The sequence below is a fragment of the Nomia melanderi genome, chromosome 13, assembly GCF_051020985.1.
Source record: "Nomia melanderi isolate GNS246 chromosome 13, iyNomMela1, whole genome shotgun sequence".
Lineage (NCBI taxonomy): Eukaryota > Metazoa > Arthropoda > Insecta > Hymenoptera > Halictidae > Nomia > Nomia melanderi.
In genome coordinates, this window is record NC_135011.1 from 13,922,499 (window position 1) to 13,942,933 (window position 20,435).

The 20,435-nt window shown below is 30.5% G+C and overlaps 1 protein-coding gene across 4 annotated transcripts in view; it reads right to left on the reverse strand.

Annotated features, from left to right (window-relative positions):
* Positions 1–20,435, reverse strand: part of LOC116425661 (tachykinin-like peptides receptor 99D) — a 603,076-nt gene that overhangs the window by 463,702 nt on the left and 118,939 nt on the right. The window contains exon 2 of one of the 4 annotated variants that reach the window (XM_076373012.1): positions 2,351–2,397. The exons of the other annotated variants lie outside the window; for them this stretch is intronic. The gene's annotated coding sequence lies outside the window, so the exon portion shown is untranslated. The remainder of the gene's footprint in view (positions 1–2,350; positions 2,398–20,435) is intronic. 4 annotated transcript variants of the gene reach the window in all.

Consider the following 20,435-nt stretch of genomic DNA (forward strand, 5'->3'; position numbering starts at 1 on the left):
GACAACAAACTGTCACTTAGCATATGTTGATGTATAGTAGCATTTAATTTACTATCTACGAAAGTTAAATTACTTTCAAGATTTTTTTTATGGTTACCCAAATCGCGAACATTTATCCTGAGTGAATATTTGACGATGAATTCTTGTGGATTTTTCTGTGGGTAGACTGTTTCTTTACTTTAACCTCGCGACATGATGAGCTTTTTTTTTAAATCTTACCAATAATATTTTAATCCGTTTGAACCATCGAAATTGGCATTTTTTATCATCACTCTAAATGGCGTATTTTCAAATATACTTTTTAAACGTATTTTTCCGCAAATTTTAATCTATTATTGACTTGATGTCTTTACAGTACTGGTTTTTGCAAATATTTTCGGTATTTCGACTTGTCCGACTATTCAAATTTTTTCTATTAAAAGGGTTTAAAATTTCCTTTAGAACTACACATTTTATGGTAGATGAATATCGAGGAGTCCGCCCTGAGTGTTTCCTTTCCGCGTTATCTTCAAGTTCAAGTTTTGACAAATTTTTAGCCACATTTTTATTGCGCGCAATATGAGGGATTTTTGAAATTAAATTTCAGAATTAACGAGGTAATTGTAGTAGTAATTTTACTTTGTGCCTTTCTAAAACTTTTGTTAATTATTCGTTGTTTTCCAATATTCATCACTTGTGTACTAGCGATAAGTACATAAGCGATAAATAGCGATAACGAATGAAACCTTTCCAAAACTACTATAAACTATTTAATTTTATATTATTTCTCCAATTCAACTTCACAAGACTATAGAATTATCTTGAGTGAACTTCAAAAAGCAACTCTATAAATTTTCACAGTCCAAATCATCTTGTTTTGAAGCATTCAGTTGCTAAGTTATTTGTGTACAAAGGTTCGTGTTATCTCATGATAAATTTGTTCAAATATAATTAGTGATTTCTCGGAAATCATGAAAAAAATACAGAAAATATGTTTGGGTTTATAATTTGTTGAAATATTTTGTATTCCATGTATTCAATAATTGTCTACGACTAATGGCACATTTAAAAGTATGAAATCATATAGATACATTTTGCATAATACACTTTACGTTGTAAATAACACTGTAAATGGGGCAAGGAATTCTTCCTTAACATTTTTTTTGGTATTAACGTTTACACTGCGTTCGTTATATCAGGTGTTTATATAAATTTGCTACACGACTGTTTCGTTTTTTTTTTCATCGAATTACAAGCAGTCGTATCCTTATTCTCGAACAACTAATATTATGTTGCAGTGATCTGTGATCTAATGGTGTTTATCATTGACTTCTAACAACCGCTAAAATAATGGTTGATAAAACATTTGAATATTCGAATGCAAAAATAAAGAAAGTAGTTTTGTTCTTAGAGAAGAAAACTAAAACTTTAGTAATAGCAAAAATGTTAATTTAAACGATTAAGTATAACTATTAGTATAGTCACTACTTACATTTAATAAATAGAAAAAAATTCAACAAGTATGATATTGAAAAATACTTACATGTATGGTATAAATATGCAATTATATAAATTTTAAATTAATCTGATGAAAATTGTATTGTCACTTTGTATTCTATATCGTAAGATATGAAATTAATATTAATTTCATTTGTTAACAGTTTAGGCAATACATAGAATAACCGTAAGTGTATAGATAAAATAAACATATATGATCGTACGAATTGGCTACATTAAAATAAATATTTTTAAAAATAATAGCGATTTCATTAGTATCATATTTTTGTTATGCAATCTGAAATGTCAATTGTCTTCTGTTTTTTGTAGAGCTCAGGTTGTGATGATCTTGCACTCCGCATCTAGCGAAGTATCAAACTGTTAAATACTTTCTAGATGACAGTTGTCATCTATGTGATATTTATACGACATTTATTCTTATCTTGCATTTTTCACATTTTTTCTTATTTTTACCACATTTATTGTTGCTTCATTTCGTTTTTGTAATATTTCCCCATTACGGATTAAAAATATATTGTATCTACAGACGGGGAGAATTTTACATTTTACTGTCTTCTTAGTTTGAGGTATTTTGTTACATTTCTCGTTTGTTATTTAATATAAAGCGTAAATAGCAATAATCTAATAAAAATACTCTATATAGCACTAATAATAAAGACGTACACTTAAAATATAACAATAACATGAATAGTAACGACTAGCTGATAAATACTTGATGAATCCATGAACGTTAGTATTGGATCTAAGCGATACTATCTTTATCCAACGTGTCACTAACAAGGAGAAGAATACTGTTACTATTCTCAACATTGAAAAACATTCAACATTGGAAACAATAAAGACGAGAAGTTACCGTAGAATGAAATTTACGACATCCACATGCTTTGCTTGCTTCGCGTGCTGAAATTAGGAATAAGTAATAATCATTTACAAATTTCACGTATTGATTTTTTATAAACGTTTATAAGAGAAGCATAGAGTAAGGGAGAAAATGAATGCCACATTGACTTAATGTTTTTACCAACCAAAAAGTCGTGTGTACTGTTGGATTCCGGATTGAGGAATTTAAACGCAACTTGTTAGAGAGGCTCGAAGGTTTTTATTCGTAAGCGGTAAGTTCCGCACGCAAGTACGAACTACAGAGAACTGACTCGCTGGTTAAAAATGGTAATATATATACTACTGGAAATGGTCGGCATAAGGGTAGAGTGCAAAAGGGGCAAGATGAGTAATCGGGTACGGGAAGATAGCTGGTTAGGAATTTGGAATCTATGAGTCAGGATGTTTTTCGCAGGATGATTTGTCGTGTTTGTCGCGGGGCGATACAATATCTAAGGTATCGGTAGGTTAGTCATGCAACAGTACAATGAAAGTCATAATACCATTTTCTCTATAAATGAAAAGAAGATAACAAATGTTGGAAGTTGATGAAAACCAAGCTCACAATATTTCAAGATTTAACAAGAACGTACAACAATAAGGGGGAGGGGGGGGGGGGGGTCAAAACAGTATTAGTATATCAAAAGTTAATCTTCAAACGTTGAGCAAGAACATATGTGTTCCGGGAATAGATTTTCAGGACATTTCAGGAAACATTAGAATCGTTCGGGTGATGATTAAGGGAATATTCTTAATATTGAATTTTTTATCAACAGTTCACACGCTCATGTTGAAGTGAGTTGATATCACAGATTGAGTTACTGTACCGGATGAACCACGAAGTATAATCTTCTTAGATTATTCTACTGCTAGCGGTTCGATCCGAAATTTTGTTAGCTAAACTAATATGTTTCAAGGAAAACTTTGAGATGACTGTATTAAATTTTTTATCAATCCTTTTTCTCCAGAGTTATCAAGGTCACCTTCAGTACACTTAGATTACGAAACACTACTAACAGTTCACGTTCGATATCATGAAATGTATTCCAAGGTTTAGACCGAAATGTTTACAAACAATGCGCGAAAGATTAAGTCAATAATGACTGACACTAATCTATGAACAGCCCTAGAGAGATACAACAGTGTGGCTTGCTATTTCTCTTTAATAATCTTTAACAATCTTGCAAAACTCTTCCAAATGAGACTTTTCTTCAATCATGTTAGATTTAGAAAAAACATATGTTACGATGCTTGTCAATTTCGTCTCAGTACCTGCCAACAAATACGTGTAAAAAAATGGTACGTTTACCTCTAAAAAGCTGAAGGTGACCTCGATAACTTAGAAAAAAAATAGTTAATAACAAATTTGGCAGAATCATCTTAAAGCTTTCTTTGAACCATGTTATTTTAGCTAACAAAATTTCCAATCGAACCACTAACAACAGAATAATCTAAGCTGATCGCGCTTTGTGATCCACCCTGTATAATATTTCCGTTATTAGATACTCGCTATGTAAGTTCTTTTACATATAATATTATAGTACACATAGTACTACTTTCATTTACTTGGTACTGCAATTACATTTATCAATTATTCTTATTATTATTATTGTTGTTGTTGTTATTTTGAGGCACTCAGGCATTTCCTGGTTATTTTACCCTGCTTATTCTACGAGATTTTTCGTCTCTCCAAGTATGGTTGCATATATATTCAGTAGTTTTAAGTGGAATTGTGAAAGAACGTCTTCACAATGTTATATGACTTCAGGATTGCTGCTTTTTATATGATTGCGTCTGCATTGGTGGTATGTTTATACTATTAGATTCTCGAAGAATTTGTTTAGTGTAACGCCAGTTTGTGAAATTATTAGTGATACCATTTTTATCTATTTGTAATTCGTAAGCTAAAAAGACTAGATTATGACGATATGCAGTTCGTGATGGTGTATTATAACCTAACATTTTATATAACACAAACGAAGGTAGTAATGTTTTATAGATAACGAACAAAAAGAAAATGACATGCGCAAAAGAAGTGTGCTTCAGTGTGCTTTTCGTCTCTTTAAAGATTAAATACCGCTTGCATAGAGCAGCAGTTCCCAACGTTTTTCCTCTCCCGCACCTTTTGCTTAGAATATCCATTTATGAGTATCTTCTATTCTCACAAATCCCTATTCCTCCTTCGAAAAAGCTTTTTTCTATTCATTCTCTTAGTTTAGCTGAATAATCGAATGATTCAAATTAATCTAATAACATTTAAAGGCTTTTATTTCTGATTTTACATTTTTAAATTTATTTCAATTTTTTATAATATGTGTCTAGTGGTGGACGGATTTAGTAATAATTTTCAGTATTTCCTTTTAGCACTAAAACTGCTGTACTAAGTCAAAATGTTCCGGTTTCCTTGTTCCGCAATGATTGATACCTTCAAATTATTAAATATTCGAAATGACTTTAAAAATAAATAGTTTCACTTGAATACGATAATGAATGTCTGAAGAAACTGAAAATAATCTATTGATTACAATCTTTATAGGGATTACATATCAATCATTAAATGCTCGATAGTTCTATTGTTAAAGCAAAATTCTATATATTTGGTCCTATGTTTTTATTTTGACTGCATTTTTTGGTATTTTTCGCTGTTACCAATATTATTTTTGCACCTCATAACATGAAGGTATATATATATACCTTACGGTATAACGCATACACAGTGCGTTGCCGACGTATGCCAACCTGTGGCTCAAAAGTGAAGAGGAGCAAGGAGACTCGGCTGCTCCACATCAGCTCGCGGCTCAGCCAGTAACAAAGACGTGCCGAAATTAATTCCGCCATTATTATCGGGTCGAGCGACGCGAGTGAACGTTTCCCCTTGCCCCTCTGTACTTTTGAGTCGCTAGCCGGCTTGGCTCACATTAGTAACGGATTGTAGACAAATGCATACTTTATGCGTAGATCTCAAAATGATGTTCAATAGCAAGCGCTTGATCCCTAGACACAACTATTGCTTCAACGACGTTTGGTAACTTGTCCCACGAACTGAAAGCGTAAGTACAGCAAGGTATGTACACGTACACTTGCGATGAACGTTGACGCTTCGGTTTCGGTCGCTTTTGTCATTGGCTGATTCGCGTAAACGAAGAACTTCAATGAAACAGAATACAACAAAGTGAGATAGAAATAAGGATTGAGACATCGAAAGTCGATACGCGGGACTTCCAAGCGATGCTGCACACGTCAAACATAAACATACAATAAAAGAAATATGAATTTCATTAATTTCAACTTTACTTTCTCCAACATACTGGCAGTGAGTTGTTGAGATTGTTGCGATTAAAATAAGTCCAAACGCAATGTAAATCGGACTAGTTTTACCGACTTAATTTAATCAACAAAATTAAAAGTTCATTTCCTTCTCTGTTCTTTCGTTTGGACTTATTTGGGTCACAACAATCTCAACAATTCACTCGCACTACGTTTGAGAAAGTACGATTGAAAATGAAATTGATATTTCCCTTATTGCATGTTTACATTTGATACGTGCGGCATCGCTTTGAAGTCCTACGTCTCGACCATCGATGCTCGACGGACTGTCTACCTCGCTTTTTCTCATTATATTTATTCTCCGACTTTATCAAACTGTGCTCGACGAGAAGTAACGAGGAACGCAAATGAAACAGAACACGACAAAGTGAGGTACAACAATGGGAAATGAATATGGACATCAACCTTTTATTTTTATATCACTTTGTGGGATTCTATTTCATTTGCGATCTTCGTTTACGCGAATCAGTCAATAACAAAAGCCAGTCGTCAAACCGAGGCGTCAACGTTCATCTCGAGTAGACGTGTTCCTTTGCTGCACTTGTCTCTTTAATCCGATGAATAAGTTGCCAAACGTCGTTGGAGGACAATACAGTTTGTCTCATCCGAGGGTAGTGCCGATGTAAGGTTTAAAGTGAAAAGGGTAAAGGAACTCTTCCACTCATGATGCTCGAGCTGCCTCGGCTTTCGACGCATGGTCATTATTGGCGCGAGACAATAACAAAGAACGGAATCAAGACCAAATGCGATGAAATGAGATCTCGTTATCTTTCTTTGTTATTGCCGCGTGCCAATAATGATCATGCGTCGAAAGCCGAGGCGACACGAGCATCGTGAGTGGAAGAGTCCCCTTGTCGCTGTGTATTTTTAAACCTTACGCCGGCCTTACATTCTGAAGAGGCGAACTGTAAATATTACATGAATTTATATATGAATACTTTAAGTTTACATGTGTCAGAATCCATGAAGGAAGGTCCCTTAAGTGAGATGTAAGGTCTGATAGTGAACGGTACTATGTAGTAGTATCATACATATGTGTATAAACGTGTCATTATGGATCTTACCTAAGGGACTTATGAATTCAAAGGGACAGATCCTTCAGGTTACTATATGTAAATATGATTTCTACGTGACAGTCGGACAGCTATACTTCCTGCGATGATGACCCCTTACACTTTTACGTAGATTACATTCTATTCCAAGTTTATCTAAATTCGTAGTACTGATATCAAGAAATGGTCGATTAAATGAGATCAAGTCATTTGAAATTACTCATATTTGTAAAGATTTCATATCTACGTCACAATGCAGAGAATGGAAAGAATAATTTCAACTGATAATGTCATAATGCAAAGAATACTTGTAAAATATTCTGTGTTAAATCTGTTGGCTTTTTAAACAATGCACATTCTCCTGTGAGCACAATTTTGAATCTGCAGCAAATACTTTGTATAGTGTGAATATCTGTTTATAAAAATATATTAATGTTGATCTGTAAAATGTAATAGATAACATACAAAAAAATAATTTTGAAAATAGTAACAGTTTTTTTTTTCATTTACGAGTCAAGATTGGATGCATCTATTTGCACATGTCATACACATACGAGCTACCAATTGAAAAATCAGTTTTGAAGAATCCTAAACTAGTCTTGAATATTTGTTGAGGTTTTTCTGAATACATAGATACTTTCCTGTCCAATGTAGGTTTAGACAGATTAAAATTTGCAATCATTTTACGATATTCTATCTTCATCTGTATAGCTGTTTTAACACCTTCAGCATTGATTCTTTACATCAATTTTGTCTCTTGACCGATAAACTCACAATGAAATATAATGACTCTACTCAGTAACAACGTACCGTCTATTGTATTTGACACGTTTCTTTATTTTTAATAACTAAATTTATTTTCTTTACTTTTTTCTTTATTTTTTATAAATAAATTGGATGCTCAATAACAAGAAACAAAGAATTATCCTATCTTGCGTGTAAGGAGAAAAATAATAAGTATTGTTTCATTTTTCAGTAAAAAAAAACTGTTTCACTGTTTATTTGAAAATACAGTAATCATAACTATAGATCAGATTTGGGTAATAATGAATTATTTTGTAGTCTTTTCTGTAATCAATTACTTAATATAATTATAAAAATCGTAATTAGTAATCTACATATTAATGTCTATTAAAATAAATCAGTAATTATGATTAGTTTTTATAATTTGTAATCATCAATCAGTAATTTTTAAATTATCAAGTGATTAATTTATGTTTTATTGGAATCTGTATTATGTAATTATAGACTGGAAATTTTATAATATGCTATACATTGTACATGCTTATCGCGTTCGGTGTGGATGCTTTAACAATCGATCCGATGTACAATGGATCCATTTATTTAAAAAAACTGGAAGAAATTTTCACAATCTTTATTGAAGCGAGTTTAATAATTGAAACTGGGTATATCGTTGATTTTCTGGTATAAGACTGTTCAATTCTTCCCATACAGAGTTTAATTAAACTTACGTCCAAGCTTTGAAGAGACCAGCACAATACATTAATATTATTATCGTGCAGAAATTACTTTTTTATTCGGTATCGTGCTAAAATATAATACGCTTTACTTGATTCCAATTTTCATATTGTGCAGGATAAATTATTTCGCAGTATTTGAATATACTTCTGTCTAGTTAATCTGTCATCGATAATAGTTAAATGTCCTACTTGATGATCGTTATTAAATCAGTTCTATATCATTAAATCACCAGCAGTATGTTTAATAGTAGTAATAGTTTTCTTCAACCGTAATTTCGTCCCTTATTTTATTTTAATTTATCACTCCGTATTATTGACTGCCAAAATGAAATTGGCTTTGTATAATGTTGTCTTGGAAATTCTAAAGGTTTAGCTGGATTGAATTTTGAACTGTATGGTTTTTTCGTGATACACAACCATGTAAATCTATATCTCGAAGTCAAGATTTGACGTGTGACACCTATTAGGGGCGCAGATTTTTTTTACTTTTTGCGCAGCAACAAGTGGTTTTACCTTCACCTCCACAAAAAATAATCTATCTTCGCGAGTAGATATCTGCCACTTTTCCCGTTCTAATAGAAGCTTCTCTTATTTTCCATATGGTAAATATATTCTATTATTTAGTATAACTTCTATGTATACTAAATTCCCATGCAACCTACAACAATGACTTGCTTTCTATTCCACCTTCATATGTTTGAATTTGTTCCGCATAAGAAAATTCACTTTTTACTGTATAAGATCTTTGCGATAAGTGCTGAAAAAGTGCCATTTTAGTAATACTTAAAAACTCACCAATTACATAATATTTCATCTAACACAATATTTCACGTTAAGTGCATATTTTTTCTACGTCAATTTATTTTCCAACTATTAAAAGCGGTTTAATTATTCTTTACATTTAAATTACGCTAGATTATTCGGACCGATTAATTCGAAATATTTTGGTGAATTGAAACCATGTTCAAGTCAAATAAAAGTAAAAACGATTAATAAAATAGATGCCGCCCATACCATGTAAGCAACTAAAGTTGCAAACTTTTAAAAAATTGCGTCGTCGACTTATATACCTTTGTTGTTCCTTGAATTTTCAATTCACAACTTAGTCATTGACCATAGCTTGAAATTAACTACGCTTATTCCTTGGCTCGTGAAATAAATGGATGTCATACTAAAGAATCTCAAAATTTGTATAATTCGACAAGTTTGTTACCAAATAGTATGTATGCCCTTATCAAGTCGAATGGAAGGAAGTAATAATAATGACTTAAGAAATCTGCCGATAGAAAACGTTTTGAATATTTACGTAAAGAAAGTTCAGCAAATACGGATTAAATTGTAGAATCTGCATAAAATGTAAAACTAATAATGTTGGAATCAGTGGTTATGGAAAATTATCTTCCAGTTTTTCACGTATCCAAATTGGAAACATGGAATGAAAACAATCCAGGAATACGAAAGGTATAAATCTTTTATGGGATCAGAGCAGCAGAAACATTTCGATAAAAATATTCTTCAATATTCAGAGAAGAATTCACAATGAATATATTAGTAATAAAGAAAAGCAAAAATGTGATTTAGAAAATGTGCATTTTGTATGCACAACTGTATGGTCTTGTAGAAAAAGAAATTTTCACGGAATTACTAACCACTGAATGTATAATAAAATAGAAAGGAAGTCTGTTGCTTCCGCGTGTCGACGATTTCGCGGAGCTCATAGTGCAATTAAGAGAAATGAATTACTTCAAGACACTTATTTACAGTACAATCTAAAAGATGAAAAAATTGTAGCCACATCGATCAATAACGCTTTTAATTTCATTAATCGTTTAAAACTTTCGGAGTAAAATAGAAGTATGTAGGATAAGGTTGCTTAAGTTGTACACCATAAGAAAAGGAGTGTATAAATTGTAAGATATACAATATTAAATAAACCAAAAGTAATTACTTTATTCAAAATTTGAATGAACATAAGTACTATTTATTTTAACAGAGTGCGAAATTTCTGACGCTCTTACATATAATAAACATATCTTAATATATTTATATCGGTACAACTAAGAACTCCGGTTTCCTTAATCGTACCACCTATAGTCTAAATCGTACCTACGAACAGAAATAAAGAAAAATTATTACTGTCACACACCCTGTGTTGCACATGCGTTATAAAAATATTTTTTTTGTTTTTTTGGTAAAATTCACAAATAAACCGTGAACCCGTGTCTCGCATTTCAAGCATTGGAGCATATTTTCCTTATGATTTTTCACGCAAATTTTCGTCCAAAAATTAAAAGAAAACTATGTTATTCGGCCATCGGTAATTAAATCTGACTGCGTGAATCAATATTGTTGACACTAATGTATATCTTCATCTTGTCAAAAGCGCTGTTGCTATGATATTAAATTCAAAACTTAAGAGGTATGACTTAAGCAACCTAATGCTACTAAAATGTTAAAAGTATTGTCTGATTTAGGAACGATGAATAGTCACTATCACTATAAATACCGAGCATTTAATACGATTAATATGTAATTACTATAAAAATTGTAACAATAGATTATTTTTAGTTTCTTCAGACATTCATTATATTATAGTATTCAAGGGAAACTATTATTTTCAAGACCGTTTGGAATAATCAATATTTTTAAGATATTAATAATTGCGAAACAACAAGTCGAAACGTAAATAAGTAAATAAGTAAATAAGTAAATAAGTAAATAAGTAAATAAGTAAATAAGTAAATAAGTAAATAAGTAATGTGTCGCATGTATGAAGAACTATGGCTCTGTTTTGTATTATGTTAAAATGTATTACAAATTTCTGTTTATTACTGTTCTGTCGCGGAATAATACTGAGCGTCATAAAACCCCGCCGTTGTGTGACCCTTCGAAACTTAACACAGTCAAGCGCGTGCACGATCAATTTGGTCATAAATTTCTAAATTCGTACGCGTGAGATCCAGGGCATGTCATAAAACATACTACCGGGAGATATAATCTACCGCTCATGTTCCAAATTTTTCTGCTCCCTGCATCGGCAGATAACTGTTCATTGTCCTGTATCACGATTTTTTGTTTATGCCACACAAGAATAACATTTTTGTGCACCACATTATGCGCCAATGGGAAAATTCACTTGTTAATTCAACTAATAACAAAATTTCTCCGTCCGGAAATACGCCTGAAGTCACTGAAAATGCCATGACATTTGCCATTCATAACAAACGTCGACGATAGACTGCTACCATTACTCGCACGGTCAACAACGTGACCATATACATGAAGTAGAGTGAAAACAAAAATTCTGTTTTCTGTATAAATGATTGTAAAATTTAGTAATAAAGATCTGGTGATATCTTGTTTTACTTTTCGTAAACCGTAGCTGTCGTAATTTACTTTTATACTGTTTTTTGATTGATACTCTTATTATTTATTAAGTTGCAGTATAGAATGTTTGTCAACTTAAAATGAACTATTTGCCCCAAATACGGAGCGAGATGTCTCTACTACTTTACAACTGCCTTTTAATGTAATATAGCATTAAATAAAGAAGAAATTTTTTTTAATTAACAGATACTTATTAAATAAATTCTTCCTCGCATATGCGATTTATTCTCTATTATTTATTCTCTAGCTACTCTACATAATTTCATTTTTGTTTTTTATTACCCTTTTTATAACATATTTTGTTATATTTAATTGTTTAATGCCGCCATTAATTTGAATTTTATAATGTAGCACACTAATAAAGAGATATTAACTGAAGGGATACACCTTTATACAGGGTAATAAGTTTCAATAAGGAATTTTTTGCTTTAATAATAATAGCTCCCTGTTGTTAGCAAGCCTTGAACTGAACATTTTGAAAATTATTACATTTATCGTTGATAGTTGTGAATTATAAAGTTCATGTAATAAATTCTTATGAATTACTCATTTTAACCTTTTTATCTGGTTATTATCAATATTAGCCGGTTATTATTGATATAAACCGATTACTCACTTAACCAGTTCACTGTGTTTGTCGAGTATACACTTCATCTAAAAACATTAAGTGGTGCTAACTTTTTCACCGATGGACTATTTACTTCTTTACACAAACATGTAACTCCTCTTTGTTTCACTTTAGTCTTTCATTAGAACATATTATAAGTCCATTTGGCCTGCATTTTATAAGTATACACTTCATTACTTGATTTTATTGCGTGCACAATAAGAGATTTTTAAAACTAAATTCGACAGTTAACTGGTTAAACCGTAACATTTTCATAAAATTGTTTGACAATGTTTGATGATAGAGTAAGTTAAATTTAACTTCTGTGTATAAAATAAGATTTTTTTATCTCCCAAGTCACTACGAAAGTGATAATCTCATAATAAGGTAATAAATATTAATTATCTACATATTAATATCGTCGATGTTTCCACTTTCATCGTGTAGTCAGATTTCGCATATAAATTAGATTTTTATGATAAATTTACTAGAGTCATTATATTAAGTTGAATGTTCCTTTTTAATAGATATGAATAGATATTGAATTGGTTACTGTGAAATATAAATCTATGAAAATATTTACCTAGCATTTAACCTTATATTATTGTTGCCTCTCTAATCATCAACCGAAACTTAAGCAATAAGTTAATCTTAAATGTGTATTTGTTGATTTGAATGTAATCATATGGAAGAAACAATTTTTCGGTAATGAAAACGTAACTGCGATTACATATCTTGTAGTCGAACATGATTTAACACCTTTATTTTCATTAACGTCTAAATTGACGAAATTTATTATTATTATATATTTAAAATTAATTAATCTTGTTTTACTGGAAAATAGCCAAAGTGTCTTGAATAATTACGATATGAGGGCGGGCTAACCGAGATTTTCCAATAGATTTACCATGTTCGTGCAGTTCAGGGGCAGTTTGCTTTAAATTGCACAAAAGTCTTCGCTGGCATACACATATAATATCACACGAATTCTCGACAGTACTCGAGTGCTAGCCCATCCAATAATACGTGTACTGATTCGATCAAAACAGAACGAGTATTTCGCACTCATAGATCCTAATCAGTCGAATGAGAAAGGGGACGCGAATCACAAAACGTTCTGCTTAAGACGTATACAGATTATTTCGTTTTATGCGAGAAACACGGTTGAGCTGAATTCAGCGTACTGAAATAAGAAACAAAGATCTTGTAAACATATACACCGTGCAACCTTATTTTCAAGTTACAGTTTCCCTTACGTTGCACTAGTTGTTTACTTACAGGGAAATAGATCAAATCCGCAAACACCAATTTTGCTGTAGGGTTCTTGATGAAATATTTGAGACGTTTCCTGTATTAGAGAGGGGGGTGGGGGGGAGTGACAATATCCTTTAAAGTTGAGAGTTGAAAATATATTTTTTGTAAGTAATTTATCTGTAAATGTTTTTATATAATGAAATCCTTTATTATAAGACACCATTGTAAAATGTCACAAAGAATATTTATATTATATTTTTAACCTTCAATTTTAAAGAATACTACCTCCTCTTCAATACAGATTGGGATTGATAAACAAAACACGTATGAAATATTTGTTCGAAAACTATTTATCATATAAAGGGCATAGCCGAATAGAAAGGGTTAAAAGTGCCCCCAAACCAAATCGATCTTCGTACATGCCATTCGATAGATCTGTCGAAGAAACTCCTTTGTACCAAGTTTTAGGCCCCTACTCCTACTATTAGGGAACTTACAGGGTGAAATGTTACACACAGTTTATATTTGATATTTTATGTTCTGTTTGATACAAAAATTACGAAAAAGATCATAGTTATTCTAAGTGCAGATGTGCATTTCTGGGAAATTTTTTAGAATTTTAGACTGTAAACCCAATTTATAAAAAATTCGAGGAAATTATAAATTCTGATTTTTTATTATACAGACATAAACACTTATGGTGGATTATCAAATTTGAAGACATTGAACATTGGGTGGCTTTCTTGATAATCTTGGTAAGTATGCAGATGAAATGTTTCCATATTGTTGACTTTTATAGTTATATATATATAATGTAAGGTCGTGATTTTTCAGATTATGAGACCTTCACTGTTTGACCAGTCTGGTTGACCAAACTAAAACCTTCTAGTTTGATTAAAGTATAGTGGAATTTTAATCTATGTAAATCACATATGACTCGTGATATCTATAGGTATTCTATATACTGACTCATTTCCAAAATTTTTAAAAAGAACTGTAATATATACAGTCAGGGACATAATTATGTGGACAGGTGATGGTAAAAGGTATCAACGCAATTTAAACAAATTTATTTTAGTGGAACAGATTTAAGTTTCATTTATTATATATCCTCAGAATAAATAGATTTTTTAGTGAAAAATTGAAAATAATATTTAAATTTTTGTACAAGTAAATAATATTAAACAGAAAAGTCAACTATTTGTCGATGGACAAACATACATGGACACATGCTAAAATTTATTATAAATTAAATAAGTAATAAAACTAATGCTTTGTATTGCCGCCTTTTGCTTGAATTACGGCTTCCAAATGTCGTGGAATACTATTTATTAAATTTTCCATCTACCTTTTATCGTTGTTTTTAAATTTTGCGTATAACCGTCTGAAAGTCTGTTTTATTATTCTATCCAGTGAAAACCTTGCATCTAATAAACTCCATAAATTCTCAATTGGGTTCAAGTCGGGACTCTTTGCTGGCTATTGAAGTAAATTAATATTTGAATCTTTCAAAAATTATTTAATTTCTTCGCAGTATATTTCGAATCGCTGTCCTATTGACAAAAAAGTCTTTCCTCGACCCCCATTTTTAAAATAGTTTACTCCGAACGTTTATTTAATATATCAATGTATTTGTCTAGATTCATTATATGATCAATTTGAACTGATGTCTCAATCTCGTACCATCAAAAACGGTAAAACGTTTTTTTCATTTTTCGACACTGTGAAAATTGTGCGTGGTTAATTTTTGCAAGTGTTAAAAGTGCATTGTATTTATTCACATTTCTTGCCTCGCAATAAGACTGCAACCCAGTGTCCACTTATTTTTGTCCCTCGGCAGATAGATGAATTTCATGCTTAATATTGGTTATTCAAACAAAACTGTAAATGTGAATTTGAATTTTTTAATAAATAATTTATGTATTATGAAAATATGTAATAAATAACATTAGTTCCTGCTTGTTTAAAATTCATTAACGTATAATATCATCTTCTGTCCAGATAATTTCGTCCTAGATTGAACGTATGTAGCACCTGTTAATCTTAAAAGCAAAAGAGGAGGTTCTATTACGTTTTCATCTTCAAATATGACAGAAAAAGAGTTAACTAATACTAAATTCCATCCGTCTATACACGAAGAAGACTTGTATAGGTAGTATAATAATAAAATTACGCAAGATATACGTTTACAAGAAATCTCTTTCTTATTTTAATCTGCTAAATTCAATTTATGCAAAAAATACTGTGTACATCTGCTTCCGCCTTGAGAAATCATTCGAGATTTATATTTTATGGATACTTTCAAGGGCACACGGAATATATGTATAAAAGTGATCCGAATAACAAAATCTTGTAGAAATCTGAGAATAAATTTTAGAATCGGAGATTATGCTGGGAAACGTTTAAAAGAAGTGTTCGTGAGTAGAAGGTATCATATCTGTCATAAACGGAAGCAAAGTCACATATATTTCAATGATGAGTAGAAACACGATGTGAAGAAAGATCACAGTAAGTTTTCAGTGCCAAATGAATACTGTAATAAACGTAAGCTCGATGGAAGTTAAAACTTTCGGAGATAAAGTATTAGGAACAAAGTAGTGTAGTCCTAACGTAAAACTTTATAGTCGTCCAGAATCTTCGACCTGGATACATCATTCAGCATTCCCATAGAGGCGAACATCCTCCCTATTTTAACAAACAATACGCTTACTTTATTTAAATAATTATATTACACAATAAGTCGAACAATTTTCACTATCGATATTAGGGACTTTATTCAGGATGAAGTATAATGCAGCGTATATAAATTTAGGCACGGAAGTAAATTATCATTATGATGGTTTCAAACATATTTATAAAATATGGAAATTTAGTATTTTATAAAATTAAATTTTGAAATTTTAACCTGTTTCACGAAACTGGTTATACTTACGTATTTTTATCTCCGAAATTGTTCGTTAAATACAGTTAATATGTGTTTACAGTTTAATCCAGAATACTTGGCTTATTGTAATATTTTACTTATTAAGAAATTCATTTTTCTTCAATTCTCGCTTGAAGGTCGGATTTGACAATTAATTCCGTAATGAGTTGCTAACGATACGGTTTGTCTTATCTCAAGTATCCGAACTGCGTTTTCAACTACTCTGGTCGGTCGTCTGTACCATTCGCATTCAGGAATGCAACTGTTAACTTTTATAAACAAAAGTAATTTATCGAACTTTTAACTTCTAAAGTATTTATTTTTTGTTTTCAGTTACCGTTTAACGTGAATACTTTAACTCTATTTAAGAGTTCTGTTTCAACAGATTTTTATATTTAATTAAAAAAAAGTTCTAGAGCTTTGTACATTTTTTATCAGATATTTAAGCGTAAAATATAAAAATTGGGAATATAGTTTTAATCAATATTATTTAGGGCATCGTAGGTAGAATAAGCGAAGAAAACAAAGCATATTGCGCTGAAGTGTTTAAGATTTTAACTTAAATCTATCTATCCCACATGTCCAGGAAATTTATTTCTTGCGGCAAAATAACAAATAAATTCTTATTTAACTTTTTTCAATTTGCATAAATATGTATAGAACAGAAGTTTCAATGAAATGTATATATTAACAGTTTTTTTAGAGCAGAAAAGATAGAGTTGGTGGGAATTGTTCTGCCAATAACTTACCGACAAATCAATCAATAAAATGTTTGTGAGTTTTTTGAAAAGACATTAGAACTATACGTTCTTGATTGAGTATTCGCTTGTTAATTTAATAAATATTAATTTGTAATACAAATGGGTATTATTGTTTCAATGCGTAACAAATGTAATCATAAAGTTACAACTATTCCACAAATTATTGAAAATTCTAACAGTTTCATTCAACTCGTGCTCATATTCCATATTACACCTCCAATGTGTTTTAACAGAATAAAGAAGGGGAATATTGATTTCTTGTTTTTATCGGATTCATAATTGTTTAGTCATTTCGTTACTATTTTATCACTTTCCCAATAGTGGTAGTATCGTAGAGTTATTTAGTAGTAGGTCTATTAAACCTGTTCATACTATATGACAGTATAAAACATTGCGACACTCGGTTATATCATAATATTAATATCAGGCAATATCTTTGTAAGACTTTGTCAGATGCAGTATTTTTCTAAAGTTTTCAAATATTGTATTTGTATCTAGATTTTTAGAAATATGATGTGTATAGTAAACTGAAGTATCTAAAACGGTACATTATCTATAGGAAGAATAAAGGAAATTTTTTATAGTGGGAGGTGAGATGTAAAATACAAAAAGTTGAAACAGAAAAACAATTTATTGTATGAACGTATGCAATGCTTTTACAATGGTTGTAACTTCTTACTGAATAGGGATATAAATCAGAAAAGCTATATATATTAAAAATATATAAGGAAAATATCGAAAATAACATGATATCTGCAGTTTACGTCTACTCCAGTTTTTTGGAAAGCGACTGAACATTTATCACCTTAACACTTAACACGTTCGCTACCTGCGTCACATATTTGTGACGACTGTAATCCTATATTTTACATAATGAAAATAAAATTAATCCTATAGATATTGTTATTAGAAATGAAAAACTACGACATTATATTTAAGAACTCAATGACTCGTTTCAGTTTCATTTTTCTAATATTTTGTTTAGAATATTTACTGGATTGAAGAAAATATTATAATTGAAGAGACGATCATCGAAATAAGCGCTGGTAGCGAACGTGTTAAACAGCCGTGCGGGTTTATAAGAAAAGCTCCGTCAGGCCACGCGTGCCGCTATACCAAACGCACTTCTAACAATAAAACTGGACTCAATGCAACTATGTAAACATATTGGTCACGTTGCGTCTTTTCGTAAACAAAGATAAGCACTTATATACTAAAAGTTAGGGACATTCACCCAGTTGAAAATCTGTAGACGAGAACGAAACATTTAAGGGAGAGAGAGATCTTAAACCTTACTCTTCGTTTTCAAAAAAAAGATATTTTTCCTGTGGTTACGCGTTGTATATGTTAAAAGTTTTGTCTTAATTTTTTGCAATGCCGAAAAGAAAAATCAAAGTGTCATTCCTTAGTGAACCATGTAACAGAAGTGAAGAAGAAACCTGTTACGAGCCTTAAAAAAATTCGGATAGCAGTGATGAGAAAGAGTTGAGATTTTCCAGAACGAGAATATAAATAGAATCATATCTTCAGATTCTGAATTGGATATTGATGAATGCAATAATAGTGATATTAGAAATACAACCACTTTTTGTCCAAATTGACATTACCAGTCATAACTTCCTATAGACTATTTTAAAATTTTATACTCAAAATAACTTTTTAAATGAACCATGTTTTTATATTACTTTTGTGATAATTAATCAAAGACTTATTATATCCTGTGAAATATCATTTTAAATACCTACTAATTTCATTGTTGTCATTGAAATGTCGTTGTCGTTGTTCTACAAGTTATCCTTTGGAGAAAACATGTGTATAAATGTAGTTTATTTCTAGTACAATGTGTCGCACTTTTTAATACAATACACAGTTTGGTCAGAACTATTGAAAGCAATAGATAAATGGTTTTATTTACTTCGATGTATTTTATTTAACCTTTCTAGAAAATTTGTGATAGCTATATACAATATAGTAAATAACAGTAAAATTTAACTGTAAAGCAATCTATAATAGTTTCACATTATAATACATTTTCTGCATGGTATGACATCGATGTAACATTCAAATTTTTTCATTTAAGTAAAATATTGTTACATAAGAAATGTTTTTCTTATTTTTACAGTAACATGTAGACAAAAATAAACCGATAGGAATTTTTGTAGGCACAAGAAAAAAATCAGGATACTAAAAACTAATATTCAAAAATGTCTTAAAACCGTAATTTTTTTTTACTTCATATCTTTGACTCGAGAAAGATTTTTCTAGATAAAATTACTGGAAATGTATTATGTATATTATGTATTTACTTATGTAAAAGTAATTGATACGTCGTATGAAGATCAACATTACGATATACTGGTAATAATACACTATAACATAAGAAGTAGTAAAATTGATATAACAAAAAATTGCTGTATAAGAGTCATTTTTAAGTTTTTTTTAATGTATTGTTGGCGGTATCTGCTTACTCCAAAAAATGTAACTATTTTATAAACTAATTTTTTTTATTAAAATTTAGCGATGGAATACTCATTTTTTAATAATTGTATTAATTGTTATTTATATTTCTAACCAATATTTTTTGTCATCAATGTCTGTAAAGTAAAACATGTTAATTAGCACCTTCCGTTAAGAATATTTCAGAATCGAAAGACGTGGATTTACATTAACTATGATATAATGCGAATAAGAATATATAGTATTATTAACAAAGAATAACAAGAATCTTGAAATTGTCAAATGTATAATTTTGATTCATCATTTTCGACAGTTGTTTAGAAATTGTCGAAATATCAAATTAAGTGGCAATATAACATTCCACTATACAACCTAAATATGAACCCCCTACCTGGGAAAAAATTCGTGCAGGTCATTTATTTGATGAAGAATATTATTTTCATTTATCTTCATATTATTTGCATGTAAACTAATATGAAATACTTATTGTACTTTCTATGGTATGTTCTATGCTATTTTTTATAAACATTATTATAAAGGAAATTTATCAATATCAAAATAATTGTTATATAATACAACACTTTAATGTAAGCATACAATTAATTTACAGTAATCATATTAATAATTAAACTGAGCGAATATAGCTGCTCTCCTTGTTTATGGGGTTAATCCAATTATATATATTTGTTATTTGAATCATTTGAATCATTTCAGTTCATCATACATTTTCTGTTACTGAAAAAGGTAATCACAAACGTTCAAATATTTTCATATACTTTTCATTGAATGTGTTTTTCATTTTTTTTCAAA